This window comes from Mixophyes fleayi, chromosome 2 (genome assembly GCF_038048845.1).
Source record: "Mixophyes fleayi isolate aMixFle1 chromosome 2, aMixFle1.hap1, whole genome shotgun sequence".
In the NCBI taxonomy this organism is placed as follows: Eukaryota; Metazoa; Chordata; class Amphibia; order Anura; family Limnodynastidae; genus Mixophyes; species Mixophyes fleayi.
In genome coordinates, this window is record NC_134403.1 from 111,378,459 (window position 1) to 111,394,079 (window position 15,621).

The window sequence follows — 15,621 nt, forward strand, 5'->3', positions numbered from 1 at the left end:
TATGTACATATTGCAACCTTCATAAGACGGTTGCAATATGTACATAAAAGGGTCAAGTGAAAGAACATATGAAACAGATCCAACCACTCCCCACGGGGGTGACAGTGGGGAGTGGTTGGTGGTTGCCGGGGGTGACAGTGTGAGAGGAGTGTGATACTCAGGACCGCTGAGAGAGATCCCTGTGTCTGGATAGACATCTGGATAGATGTGGCGATGAAAATGAAGGATGAGGTGATGGAGAAGAATGATGAGGTGGTGACATGTGGACAAAACCACGTTAAAAAAGGGCGCTCACGTCGGGAAGTAACGCTCTTCCCCTGAGGAGGCCTGGGCTATGGCCCAAATGGATGACAAGAACCTTTTTAACACCTTAAGTAGCTTGATTTGACTAGAATGCATGAGTATCATGCACGGGTTAACTTGTATATATATATATATATATATATATATATATAATGTTTTATACTATAGAGCAGCGGTTCTTAACCTTTTCAGTGATTGACTCACCACTGAACCTCAAAATACGCTCTCGCACAACCTTGAAAAATGTATTCTGATTTTTTTGTTGGGAAATTGCATGTATTGCAATACAATTTATTTATTATAAATTTGATATATTTTATGTTTTTATTTTATTTATTTAACTTTTTGATACAAATAAAAAACTTTTTTATAAAAAAAAACATATAACTAAAAGTAAGCAAAAACAGATTGCCAGGTTTGCTCATGAAAGAGTGAGTGGGATCCTGCTGTCTTAACTGGGATTGGCTAGACTCCCCTAGAGACACCGAGTCTAACAGGGTGGAAGATATTCACCAGGGAATCTCGCAAGGGAATTTGGACTTAGCGGCTCCCACCCAGCAGGTCGCGGCCCTCCAGGGAAGTTCACAGTGTGGCAGATGGGAGAACAGATCTAAACAGCATACAGAGAGATACAGTTCAGGTATCGGTTAATAATAAAATTATTACCACTTAGAAGTGGAACATGAATGCAAGTTCAATGGAGTACGGGATGCGCTGCAGATGATGAACCACGGCAGTGTGCAGAAGGGTAGAACCAATCAATGGAGTTACACAATGTATGCAGAATACATAGTGAGTGTAGACAAAAGCAAGGGCTCCTAGAAAGTGGAATACAAATAGAATGTAAGTTTGATTGTATCCATATATGCAATAACGAAGAAGGGACACAGACACCATCGAGATGTGGAACGAGTTGGCAATGGTCAGCAATCCATGGAGAGTAGCTAGCGGGTGTTGATAGCAAAGATAAGCAGAATCAGAAATACAGCAATGATGAGTCACGGCTTACCACAAGAATGTGGACCAATTCAGCAGTAGACGGTGGTACATGTAGGAGAGCTAGTGGGCTTAGACCACAGCAATACCACAGATGAATGGAACAGGTGAACAGAGATCAGCGAACTCTGTGAATACAGCAACGATGACCCACAGCTTACCACAGGGATGTGGAAAGAGTAGCAGCAGTCAGCGGTGTATACAGAGTAGGGTAGCGGGCGTTGATCACAGCGATTACCACAGATGAGTGGAACAGGTGAGCAGAGATCAGCGAACTCCGAGTATGCAGAAAATGATGAACAATAGTCGAATTGACTAAAAGCACAGGTGAAGTAATCCCAGATGTAAAGCATGTCTGACATCCTGTACCAAGAAGAGGTTTAATATGAGAATCAGTGCTTTGAGGCTCGGGTGGAGATACCCGGGGAGCGGAGTGTGACACATATACTATGACAGTCATTAAATACTAATATAATGTTTAAATATGTATATGAAGATAATAAAAATAAAAATATTCACCTCATAATAATGTATCGTACCAAAAACTCGTTTGTACATCTTGTCGCAGTGGTGAGTGTGCAGTGGCAAAAGTAGAGTGGGTAGTAATGGGGTCATATCGTTGTAGCATTTGCCAATGTATTATGGGTTTTGTGAATACCTAGTACAGTCGAGTCAAATTTGTATTACAAATCTAAAAGTTAAAAAGCTATCATTACCACTCGCACCCCTAGAAATGCTTTATCGCACCCCTAGTGAAGAACCACTGCTATAGAGAGTGCCTCTTCTTTTCCCATCTTCTAGCCATTATTAAATGAAGAGTTAACTCAGGCCCACTTATCAGTATATTCAACAGCTAGTTATTACTGAGAACCATATATCATGCTCTAATTACACAGGCAGTATTCAATAAACATAAACTGCTGACATATTTAAACTCGTTTAAACAGTGTAATACAGAAATCATGCAATAAGTTGGTAATGCAGTAGTAAATGTCCAAATCTTTAATATCCAGAAGTATCAAAGGTGCAGATTCTAGCTTACTTGGTCAAGACTTTTGAAACATGTGCAATTCAGATGAATAAAGGAATAACTCAGATCACTTGAAACACTGGGCTTCGCAGAGCATGAAAACAAGAAATAATAACGCACAACTCCAAAAAGATTTACAGTCCTCACAAATTCTACATCTGTAGCTAGGTTAGGGGAATGGGTGCCATCTCCTGGGGAAGATGCTAGTGAGCAGCAGCAAAGAAGTCACACAAATAAAAAACAAATAAAACTTCAAACTAAACACTTTGCCTGTCTGGCACTAACTAAACATGGGAACGCCCTCTCTCAAGTAAAGGACCTTCTGTCCCACATACATACAAAATATAGAGCTCTTTGGTCAACATTTGCAGAATCTCTCCAGGAGGCATTCAACCTCCTCCCCAGGTCTGAGAGAGTGAGACTGATCCCTTCAAATACATCTCACAGGCGCAACTGCCAATTAGCCCACTGTCAGACCGGCAGAACAATAGACCCAGACTGGGGCTTGTAAATAGAGCCCACCCTTCTCTCTCCCCTTACACCCCAGGGACCCTTATCAGCTTTTTCCTAAAACTGAACATCCTCTTTATGATTCTTTTCCAAACACAAGCATATAAGACATATAAACCTGTCATTTGACACTTTCCCGCTGATTCTGACACACATCCAATACTCCTTCTCACTCACTTTTCTCAAAATGGAGGTAGGTGCACAAAAAATGGTGGCTGATCCTTGCTATTAGTTATAATAATTAAACTTCACCACTTTGTTTCTTCAATAGCATGTCACTCTTTCAACTTACAGTTTACTTACTGAAATGCTTTTTCTTTGCATTTCACAAGCTATTTCTTCTAGACATCTCAGTCACAGAATCCCTGGTTGTCTCTCCCTGCACTATTACCCTGAAACTAAAACACATTGCTGCAAAAGAATTTTAAATCAATTTTTTTCAGGTCTACCCGCCAATTCCCTTTTTAAATAAACTGTAGCCACATATCTCAGTAGAACAAATAGATAATTAATTAGATAATCAGTACTTATTCTACAGTTTTCAGCACGACTCCTCTCAAAAATGGTGTCTGTCAACCTGACAAACTCTTCTCCAGGCGACCGTCTCCTCACACTCCTTAAATGCTTCTCTGGTTCCTTCCTCACCTTGACTGGGACTCCAAACAATGAACCCCGGTCCCACAGATCAGCTGTCTCCAATTCTCCCTCTCTCAATGGCTCTGTCTCCTGGCTCCCAGCTACTCTCACACAACCTCCTCTCAGCTCTCTCATCATCCTCAGTCCCTCCTCTTCCTGCTTTTCCAGCTTTATACACAGTTTTTATGCCCCTGAAAACCTCTACATGTCTTTCTGAATTATGTCCTATATCCAGAGTCCGAATATCCCTAATAAATACAAATGCCAAAACCCTAGCAAAAAATGTATCTATTAGACTTAATAAGGTAATCATTGAGGTTGTTCAAGCAGACCAAATAGGGTTTATGCTTGTCAAATACCATTACTGTTACCAATATTATTTGGCTCTACACAGGCCTAAAGATGAACTGGAAGATGAAGGAAAGGGCAGTGGTAGATGCTGCCAATATCTTTGACTCTGTAGAATGGGAATATCTGTGGTGAGTGCTGGCATGCTTAGGTTTGGGAGATGGATTTATCCGCTGAAGGAAGCTACTGTACTCCGTGCCTGCGGAGTATCAACTGTTACACTACTGCCCCGTTTAGTCTGGAAAGAGGCACTCAACAGGGTTGCCCCCTGCCACTAGCACTGTTCTCCTTGGCCATAGAGCTGCTTACCTCCCTCATACATTCCCACTCATATGCAGATGACATGTAATTAGTTTTGAAAGATCCTGAGGATTCAGTAACCAACCTTCTTGGGTCTATGGACGTGTTTGGAATTTTTTTTTGTGCTCAGAATAAATTGGACTGAATCATCATCATCATCATCATCAGTTATTTATATAGCGCCAACATATTCCGTAGCGCTTTACAATTGGGGACAAATGTAATAAACTAATAAACAAACTGGGTAAAACAGACAAAGAGGTGAGAAGGCCCTGCTCGCAAGCTTACAATCTATGGGACAATGGGAGATTGACACATGAGGTTAAGTATACATTTTGCATCTTGGCCCAGCCAGACTGCAAAGGTAGGGTGACTCATAAGCTAAATGATCCTGTCACACAATAATGTTGGTCCGGGGGTAGTTGTCTTGTGTGAAATTGTGTAACAGGCTAAAGGTAGTGAGGTTAAGATGGTGGTTGAGGAATATTATACGCTTGTCTGAATAGGTAGGTTTTCAGAGAACGCTTGAAAGTTTGTAGAACAGAGGAGAGTCTTATTGTGCGAGGGAGAGAGTTCCATAGAGTGGGTGCAGCCCGAAAAAAGTCCTGTAACCGGGAATGGGAGGATGTAATGAGGGTGGATGAGAGACGCAGATCTTTTGCAGAACGGAGTTGCCGAGTTGGGAGATATTTTGAGACAAGAGAGGAGATGTATGTTGGTGCAGCTTTGTTGATGGCCTTGTAGGTTAGTAAAAGTATTTTATATTGGATTCGGTAGAAGACAGGCAGCCAGTGTAGAGACATACAGAGTGATTCAACAGAGGAATAGCTATTTGCAAGGAAAATCAGTCTTGCCGAAGCATGCAAAATAGATTTTAGGGGTTTGAGTCTGTTTTTGGGAAGACCAGTAAGGAGGGAATTGCAATAGTCAATGCGGGAGATGATTAGTGCATGAATTAAGGTTTTAGCAGTGTCTTGTGTGAGATATTGTGTGAGGAATTTTTTTTTGTGCTCAGAATAAATTGGACTGAATCAAATATTTTCCAATTGGCTGGATCGTCCCTGACTGTGTAAGTACCTGTCTCTCGTTGTTGTAGGCAAGCAAGCTCAAATAGTTAGGCATGTGAATTACAGGTGCCCATGATTATGTCAACTCAAAATACATATGGTGACTGAGCACCATAAAAATAGATGTCACTCCTGGAAAACTTCCCCTCACAGGGAAGGGAGAATTAATCTGACAAAAATTCCCTGCAGTCTAAATACTCCATTGTAACTCTCCAAAATTTACCTTACAAACAAGATTTTTTAAAATAGTAATAGGTACACAGTGTTGTTAGTTTTGGTGGGATAAGAGGACAAGAGTACAGACAAGCACATTATGTAGGTCTAAGAAGTCAAGGGATCTAGCCCTACCCATCTTCAGACTCTACTATCTTGTACTCCCAACTCACTCATTTAATTCAATGTCTCAAGAATTACCAGGAACATTCCTGATGCACTTTCTAGGTGAGCAGATAGATCCTTCTCTGGAGCCCTTACAGTTAATTCATACAAATTATAAACCTCATTGAGTAGCTCATATTATAAGGCAAACTCTTGAGGTGTGGTCATTGGCACACACGGTACAATGCCCCCCCTCTGGTACAATGACAAACTACAGAGCTAGCCAAGCTCAAGAGGGATGTTACTTGGTGTAGAACGCTTTTTGTTATCGGACAAACTGCAGTCTTTAAAGATTTTCAGGTTTGAAAAGGTCCAGACAGTCCAGAAAAATAGTGCTGTTATGCTGTGTTTGTTTTGGAGAGAGACTGCAGTTTGTCCGATATCAAGAAAGCATGTTTCAAACAGGATATGATACATTGTCAATGTTCAGAGTGAGTTCTTGGCACTCTGTATCAACAGAGACCCAGGAATGGCAGACAAGGGAGGTTGTAAGCTATAACATAACTATTAGCCCAAAGAATTGGAAAACAAGCTGATTTACTGGATTGCCAAGAGGATGAATATAACTAGCTTGCTACTTGTTAAAGAATCTGCACTTAACTCTTAATAAACTGTACTTACACAGGTGACACACCTGGAGACTTGGATTCTTGGACACTGCTAAATGAGGATCAATCTCCTAAATTACGTTGATGGACCAAAGACTTCCAAAGAAGGCCTGTTACACGCATGCTAATCAATATGAGTGCTTTAACTATACTCACCTCCAGCAATCATGGATATATTTGATCACAGTTTGTACAAATTCCCACATATATTTCTATGTCTTTAAGATGATTTAATTTCATGATATATCATCCATTGCATGATTCTTGAATAAATACACGTGTAAGTAAATGTGGGTATATATACATATATATATATATATATATATATATATAGATATATACAGTGTGAGCCTATACTGTATAGACATTTTAAGCTGCCATTTGAGGGGTTTCTACAAATCTAACACTAATCAAGAATCAGAGTTATATAGGAATACCATATTTTTACGGAGATAAATTAAAAGAACATCTCTTAACATTAAAGTAATTTATAGAAATATTTGTTTTAAAATATATATATATATATTTTTTAAATACATCAATAAAGAGACTTTCAATGCGTACTGTACATGCAAAGCTTTTTTATAGTCTATCTTAGTTGCATATAGATGTTCTGCACTAGCTAGTGGCACGCATATGTGTAATTTTTAAAACAAAGACTATGCTGTGTCAGTCCTCACTATCAGTCGGCACTTACACCTGCCTTGTAGCTGATGCAAATAATATGGATGAATCCAAGCGTACTTACGAAAAATATAGAACTTGAATTCGCCGCATCAGGGTCGCCCTCATTGTACATGACCTACATTAGTCTGCCCCTTCCCTCCCCTGTTCCACCTCTCAAGTTCTGCATGCAATTGTGGTCATTTGTGTAAGGTCAGTTTCTGAGCATTCACAAAGCTATTTTACGCAAGATACGCTACACAAATGGGTGCACATCTAAACATAAATCAGGCTCTTAGTGTGTAAGCTTTGCTCACGCAAAGTGATCTCTGTACTATATTTCCAACTCTTACCTCAGGGCCTCGATCATCTTAGGTCTAGCTAGGCAGATGATTTGAGTGAAAATTCAGATGAGGAATGGAGCTTTATGTTAAAGAGCACAAGAGAAGCCACCTCAAGGTGGTTTAATGTACCAAAAAGTGCACTTCATTTTTTTTCACAGGGTTTAGATTACCCATACTGGGTTGTATTAAAATCGGCAGACATAGTAATTTCAATTGTCCTAAATGTCCTACTTTTTGGCACATGCTTTGGAATTGCCCAGTGGTGCATGCATTATGGGAGGACATGTGGAATTGTATATGTCTAACATTGGCTGTAGTCCCTGCCTTATGTCCTAAGATTTAAAGCGCTACAGAATATGCTGGTGCTATATAAATATATGTTAATGCTAATAATGTTAATAATAAGATTTTGCTTTTTTTGGCAACAACCTGGAAGAGTGTTTTAATAAATTAGTATTTAAATATACATTTAACTTAACAACTCAGGTCAAAGTGATAATTGCCAAGTGCTGGATGGCATCAGAGGCACATAGGCTTCATTAATTGATTGCTTTTGTTAATGATATTTTAAACCACAAAATATTTGTGTACCAGAGCATAAAAGCATTACATAAATATCATAAAATCAGGTCTCGTTGGTACAAATCCCAGTTTGCAATACATCTCCATCAGGATGAATAGGATTAATGGGTGAACCTTGCCCACCTCTCGCTCCCCACCCCACACCCGCACCCCATTTTCTCAGCGGGCAGTTCAGATCAGCTCTGCACAGCACATACAATACTGTGCAAATGTTTTGGGCAGGTGTAGAAAAAATGCTGCAAAGTAAGAGTGCCTTCAAAAATAGAAGTGTTAAATGTTTATTTTTATCAATTAACAAAAGTGAAATGAACAGAAGGGAAATCTAAATCAAATCAATATTTGGTGTGACCACCCTTTGCCTTCAAAACAGCATCAATGCATCAATTCTTCTAGGTACACTTGCACACATATTTTGAAGGCGATCGGCAGGGAGGTTGTTCAAAACATCTTCTGTGGATGTAGGCTTGCTCATATCCTTCTGTTTCTTCATGTAATCCCAGACAGACTCGATAATGTTGAGATCAGGGCTCTGTGGGGGCCATATCATCACTTCCAGGACTCCTTTTTTTTCTTTACGATGAAGATAGTTCTTAATGACACACTCGCTGCATGTTTGGGGTCGTCGTCCTGCCCCAGAATAAAGTTGGAGCCAATCAGACGCCATGCTGATGGTATTGGAACATGGATAAATACCTGCCTGTATTTCTCAGCATTGAGGACACTACTAATCCTGACCAAATCCCCAACTCCATTTGCTGAAATGCAGCCCCAAACTTGCAAGGAACCTCCACCATGATTCCCTGTTGCCTGCATAGACTTATTATTGTACCACTCTCCAGCCCTTCAGTGAATAAACTGCCTTCTGTAACAGCCAAATATTTAAAATTTTGACTCATCAGTCCCGAGCACCTGCTGCCATTTTTCAGCTCCCCAGTCCTATGTTTTCGTGCAGAGTTGAGTCACTTTGCCATGTTTCCACGTCGAAGGTTGGCATTTTGGCCGCAATTCTTCCATGAAGACCACTTCTGGCCAGACTTCTCCGCACAGTCGATGGGTGTATCTGGGTCCTGGTTTTTTTTCCAGTTCTGAGCCTTGTCTTTTTAGTGTCTCTTTAGTAAATATTGATTCCTGCACAGATCTGCCTATTAAACAAACAATTTAATTGATGCACTCACAGATTTGTTTAATACACATAATATAATATCTGACCTTAATAGGTATATTGCAATGAATATCTTTCAAGGTAAAAAAACACTTTATACAAATAGGAGGTTGGGGGTCAAGTAACAGAGATTTGTCTTTCTGCAGACACAGTTTTAAACATTTATAAAATGTGGCTATTGCTTATTGCAATATACCTTATCCTTATAGCACTACAGAATTTCCTAAAAAAATAAATACCTTGCTTATTTTATTCAAATACTGGAATAAACTTTTTCGTATTGTGTCACAAGTTTTCTTGTCTTTTAAATGCATATTTGCCACTCAAATGCAAAACTCAGTAGGCATTTACAAGTTATTGGAATCAGCTTTATTTATATTTTACCAGAACGTTCCCTGAGTAGGACATGTCCCTTTTTCATTCAAATATCAAAGAACGTGTGGTTGAAATTATTTTAATATACTTTTTATCAACTACAGTAAAAAATTGTCCGTCTAATTAATGCTTCTTTTTTTACTCATATAATTAATACAGTAGATGTAGGTGTAGATTGAAATTCTTTTGCACTAATAAATATGCTGAACATAATAAAATTTGACTAGTGGATAAATGTATCAAACAGCGATTTGTGCGGTGGTTATATTCTGCAGCCATTCCTAGTGGTTTGGAGCCTCAAAATGCCAGATGTATCATTTGAGGCTTTTATGTCAAACTGCCAGCAATGCCCATAACAGTTTGTGGCTAAACAGTTGTGCTTTATAAAAACCCACCAAATTTGAGTCTGTTGCTTTGCACATTTCTGTTGAATATTTCAATTCATGCGTGATTTTGACATCATCAGCATTTTATAGGATTTTGAGGAGCCAGTGAATGGGAGAGAGGAGAATAGGTGAGTGCTTGGACAATTTATTTGTGTGTTATTTGTGGTGTTTTAAATCAATATCTGATAGTGAGGAGGAAGGGGGGGGTTCTGTCTTGTTTCACCTCAGTACAGGTGGTCTCAGTGCTCTATAGAAATCTACTTTGATCCCGTCTCTCTCTCTAATTACCGCCCTATTTTTCTTCTTCCTTTTGCCTCCAAACTTCTTGAACAGGTTGTCTACAACCGTCTCACCTCCTTTCTCTTTTCTCACTCACTGCTTGACCAGCTCGAATCCGGTTTTCGCCCCCTCTACTCCACTGAAACTGCCCTCACTAAGGTCACTAATGACCTCCTCCTCGCTAAATCCGAAAGACACTGCTCCCTTCTTATCCTTCTTGACCTCTCTGCTGCCTTCTGATAACTAGAATCTGATTGGTTGCTATGGGCAACATCTCCACTTTTTCAAACGCGCACTTTAGTAAATATACCCCCAAGTCTTTAGTTCTGTCTAGTAGCAGGTAATAATACCGTGTCTCACAGCTTTGGATATCTTCTCACACAGTCAGATAAACCGATGATAGATATCTTGGACTGACGGAAGCTGGATCCTTTGTTCAGCCTTTTCCCAAAGTATCACATCTGAGAAATGTAGATTTATGAGCTGATGCCATTTTGCTCTCTAGCAGCCATTTTGTTCTTTGTAAACTACAAATTACCAGATGTTAGTTGTTATTCATTAGTAGAACATTGCTTATAGAAGAATGTACACACAGCCTTGCATATAGCTGACAAGCAACACTCCTTCCTAGGGAATAGTTTGCAGAGTAAACATGTGGCTAGACAGTTAAAAATTTCTAGGCCTAGCTTAGTGATAAGTGCAATCTTGCATTTCCAGAGTGCTACAAATATGTAAACTTTGTAAACAATAAAACCAGAGAATAACTGACACTCAGAACATGCAGTCTTCTTCTTTCTCTCCAGCTGTATTGAGCTCAAACCTGTTTAACTTGACACTTCAGGGAGAACTGGTCGATCAAGACTTGAGGGTTTTAGATTTGGCACACAATTAAATGCTTTGTTTTCCTATCTTTACAACCATAACCTAGCCATAGTCACCTTTCCTATTGGCAAGCTGCATGGTGCCACAAATTCTGAATTGACATGGGGCAATGTTTATCAGATCCTTTATCAAACAATAGTTAACTGAAGACACAATGAAATTACCTCCCCAACCCATACACTCTGCAAACCCTAATGAATGAAAAATGTATCCCATTTTCTATGGCACCCTCCTGGCTGAATTTGAGAGAACATCTGATAGGATCTCAATAAATATAACCATTTGACTAAACACGTCCAACCATATAATTAACTTTAAAAGTACCCGCTCTGTCTGTGCACTAGACTATGTGGTTAACTGTTAACAACACAATATTATTTTACAAGGGCCACATATGAATTTACAGGAATAAATTCATAGGTACATACTGAGAAACATTACACGCCGTTTATCCCCAACAATTGTTACAATACAATATATGAATATTTGCAGTTTGCTGGAGAAAGAGGCTGTTTGAAAGTGTCCATTTTTATTACTCAAGCTAACCACCCTGCCTTCTCCACAATCAGATTTAATTTATGCAGGTAGAGTATAGAAATGAGACAACGGGTGGAGAGGGCACATTTGTACAGGTGTTTCTTGCTGTGCAGAAAGTTCACAACCATTTCCGTTTCACTAAATGGACTTGTTGCACCAGCTCTGAGCTGACAGAGATCGGATCTTGTCCTAGACTTTAATAGGATGAACCTTGCACCTTACAGTTGCACATCGGCAAAGAAGTGGTACACGTTGCCCAATGAAAAAACACATAAAAGTGCCACATATAATAAAGACAGTCACAATGTCCTTTCACTTTCATGATTAATAAGTCATAGACTATGCTGTAGTCAGCAGTATTTTAGATAAGAAAAATAAATGTTTTCGTTAATAAAACGGGCGGCTCTACAGTGGTAAGAGATTGGCTTTCGTATATATGAAGGTTATATATTTGCAGTTTGTGCCTCTTTAGATTTTTCCATCTTCTCACTAGTCTTGTGCACTATTAGTCTGAAGAGGCATTTCCCAAGAGCAAAGAGTAAGCATGTTCCTTAATGTACACTAAACAGGCTATCTAGGTTCAATAAACCAAGGGTCTGGTTGTTGGTAATTGTGGGTCCCAAGAGTGTAAACTCTTCACTCTTCTGCTAGACTTAGACAATAATGTATATGTTAAATACATTTTAAAAAAAATATTAAAAAAGGGGATAGAAAAGATCAGCACAGGGAAAGAGTCAGTATTCCATTATGTCACATGACTGCTTTTGAAAGTTCTGCAGCTGCATAATGATTTATACAAAAATATGATGTCCATTGACTTGTTGCACTAATTTGGTCTGGATTATAGGTTGGTTAGGAAAGATTGTGTTGCTCCTACAATTTATCTCTATAGTTGCAAATTTTGCGACCACCTGAACAAAAATTAGTTGCTGTTTTACACTGGATGCATTTAAAAGAGCTTGCAGGGATGAACTGAGAGGACAAACCCTGGTTTTGAACCATGCATAAGCACACATTAAACATTTTAAGAAATTTTAATTTGTGCCAAATTTAAAGGATTCAATATTATAATATTTTATGTCTCCTGATCAGTGATAACAAGATCATACATAGAATCAGAATAAACAACTATTCATGATATTTTAGTTGTAAAACCTGAATTTCTTTTCTGCAGAAGCATAATTTAAATCCTTGGTGAGGTTTTAGTCTCTGAAGAGGTAGTCAGCATTAGAATAACAACAGTAACTTTCCTTATAAACAACTTCTTTTACCCGCTAGGACATGGCTATCGCTTCTGTGATCAAAAAGAGTATACAAATCATCCTGCTAGCTGAATACAAAGTACTGAACATCTGCTACATCTGTGATCCTGGGAGTTGTAATCATATTTTAAAAAATATGCACACTTAGTTATAAATATTAGAACTGAAGCTTGTGAAAGCAATCAAATATTTATATTAGGATAGCTTAACACATTTTTACTTTGTTGAAGATGTCTTATTAATAGCGCTTTTAACTGGTTCCTGCGTTGCAGAGAGCAACAGGCACATAAAAAAGCAAAAATGTCTATTTACTTCAAGTAAACTTGAGATATTTTCTCATTTTATTATAAAGCTTCTACACTACAGAAATGGTGATAGATCCATGGAAGAGTCATCCAGCGGTTTTGGGGATTCATACTATAAAACAGTTCAAGAATGCATGGGACAAACATATTGCCATTGTTAACACTTAACAAATATTAATCAAATAAATAAATAAATAAATAAAAAAGAGAATACCAAAGAAAAAATATGTAATTACAAAAAAGAGGCAGACTAGATGGTGCCGTGAGTTTTTCTCTGTATGTATGTAACACTTAAGCTGGGTAGACACCTATGCAATCATACTTCCGATGTGATTTCTGTAATGATTTTACCAACCACTGAAAGCTCCAATGAGCATGCCAATTCATGTGTACATACCAGTGGTGCACGCAGGGGGGGTTTCTGAGTCTCCAGAACCACCCCCCCCTGCGCTAACTAAGTGCCCGCTATAGCTGCACTGTCCTATACAGCAGCCACGGCGCTGTCAAAGAAGCGTCCGCGGCAGTGCTGTAGTGTGGTGCTGTAGTGTATACAGCACCGCCGCGGATGCTTATTAGACAGCGCCGCGGCTGCTGTATAGGACAGCGCTGAAGAAACAGCAGCTTTCGCGGGGGGTGGGTTTTTTTTGGGGTCGGGGGGGAAAACCCCCCCCGACAATCCTCCGTTCGCCCCTGCATACCTACATAATTTACAGTCAGATCTGAGTTTTGCATCTCTCATAACCATCTGTTGAAAGATCGTGACTCCATACTCATTCTACGGATATCTGCCTACCTCCTATGCTGATAACACTCAAATCTACCTCTCTTCCCCTATGCTCTACCCTTCCATCCTCAATAAGGTGTCCTGCTGCCTCTCTGTCAATTTCTCCTGGATGTCCCAACATTTCCTCAAACTCAATATGGCCAAATCTGAATTTATAATCTTCCCCCCTCAAGAGACTTCACCCCTCCCACCTTCCCCATCACCATTGGTTCTACTATCATCTCCTTTTTACCCCAAATTCATTGCCTGGCGGTCACCCTTGACTCCTCCCTCTCTTTCACCCCTCAAATTCAATCACTTGCCCAATCCTGGTGCTTCCATCTCCGCAATATAGCTCAGATCAGACCCTTCCTCTCCTCAGAGGCCACCAAAACTTTAATCTACTCTCTGCTAATCTCCTGCCTTGATCACTGCAACCTCTTCCTCACAGGCCTCACCCATGCCCGTCTCACTCCTCTTCAGTCCATACTAAATGCTGCAGCCCAGTTTCTGAATCCTCTTCAAACTCCTCTCCCTCACCTATAAAGCCCTCTCTAACTCTGTTCCATATCTCTCCAACCTCATCTCCACTCATACTCCTTCTCACCCTCTACTGTCTTTCAATGACCACAGCCTCACCTCCCATCTGGTCACCACTTCTCATTCTGGCATTCAAGACTTATCCATTGCTGCCCCCCTTCTCTAGAAGTAGCTCCCCCCGTTCTATCAGGCTCACCACTAATCTGTCAAACTTCAAATGCTCCCTCACAACCAATCTGTTCAGGTTAGCCTACCTTTCCATAACCTAACCCTGCCCATCTCCAACCCTCCTCTCTATCTTTCTATACTAACTATACTATACCTCACCCTCTCCAACTTACTCCTGTGCTCCTCTCCTCTCAGTGTACTCATCCCTCAACCCATCTTGCCACTCTGTGTCACCTGTCAGTTGACCCATCACTTTTAGATTGTTAGCTCCCTTGAGCAGGGACCTCTTTCCTCGGCCTCTTCTCTCCATTTCGTTATTCGACTCCTGCCCCTATCTCTCCTCTTCCCCAGTGCCTCTGCTTCTCCATCTCTGCCCTGATCCTGAAAGTAGTACCCACTCTACTGGGCACAGTCTCAACCAATTATCCACTCCCCAACCCATTCCTTCCTTTGCTATCTGTACACTGGAATTCACTTTTACCACTTTACCCTGTGCACTTTTCTCTGCTAGTTGGCACTTCTGTATACTTATTGCACTTTGCTTTTGTACTAACCTATATGCCATGTATTGTTACCCTGTACTTTTATCCCATGCTCCATATATGGAGTTGTGGACCCTTTGTGGCACCTCATAAATGCAAGTAAATGATACCGAGCAGCAATATGTAAACCTAATTTAACTTATGGGCAGAATCTCACCAGACAAGAAACACACACACAAATATCCAGGATGAGGAAATAGCATAATCATTGTTTTGTGTTACTTTGTGTTTGGGATCTTTTTATGGATCTTTTTATAGATCTTTTTTTTTTTTTAGTCAATTATTAAGTATTGGGTTTGTCTAGCGCTGTTAGATAATCTGTATTTGATAATACTAAATTTGTGTTTGTACATTTAATACTAGATATTGGCAGTTGTATATTACATTAAAACACAAGCTACAAATTGAATCTATTGCAACTAATTTATCAATATATATATATATATATATATATATATATATATATATATATATATATAAATATTGTATGGAGTATCAAACAACATGTACACAGATACATTACAATAGGATACAATCTAGATGCCAAAGTATTGAAAAAAGAAAAAAGAAAATTTTACTTATATCCTGTAAAACAGGAACAGGATAGCAATATAGGGACAGAAGGTATATTCAGTGTTTTAATTATTACATTAAT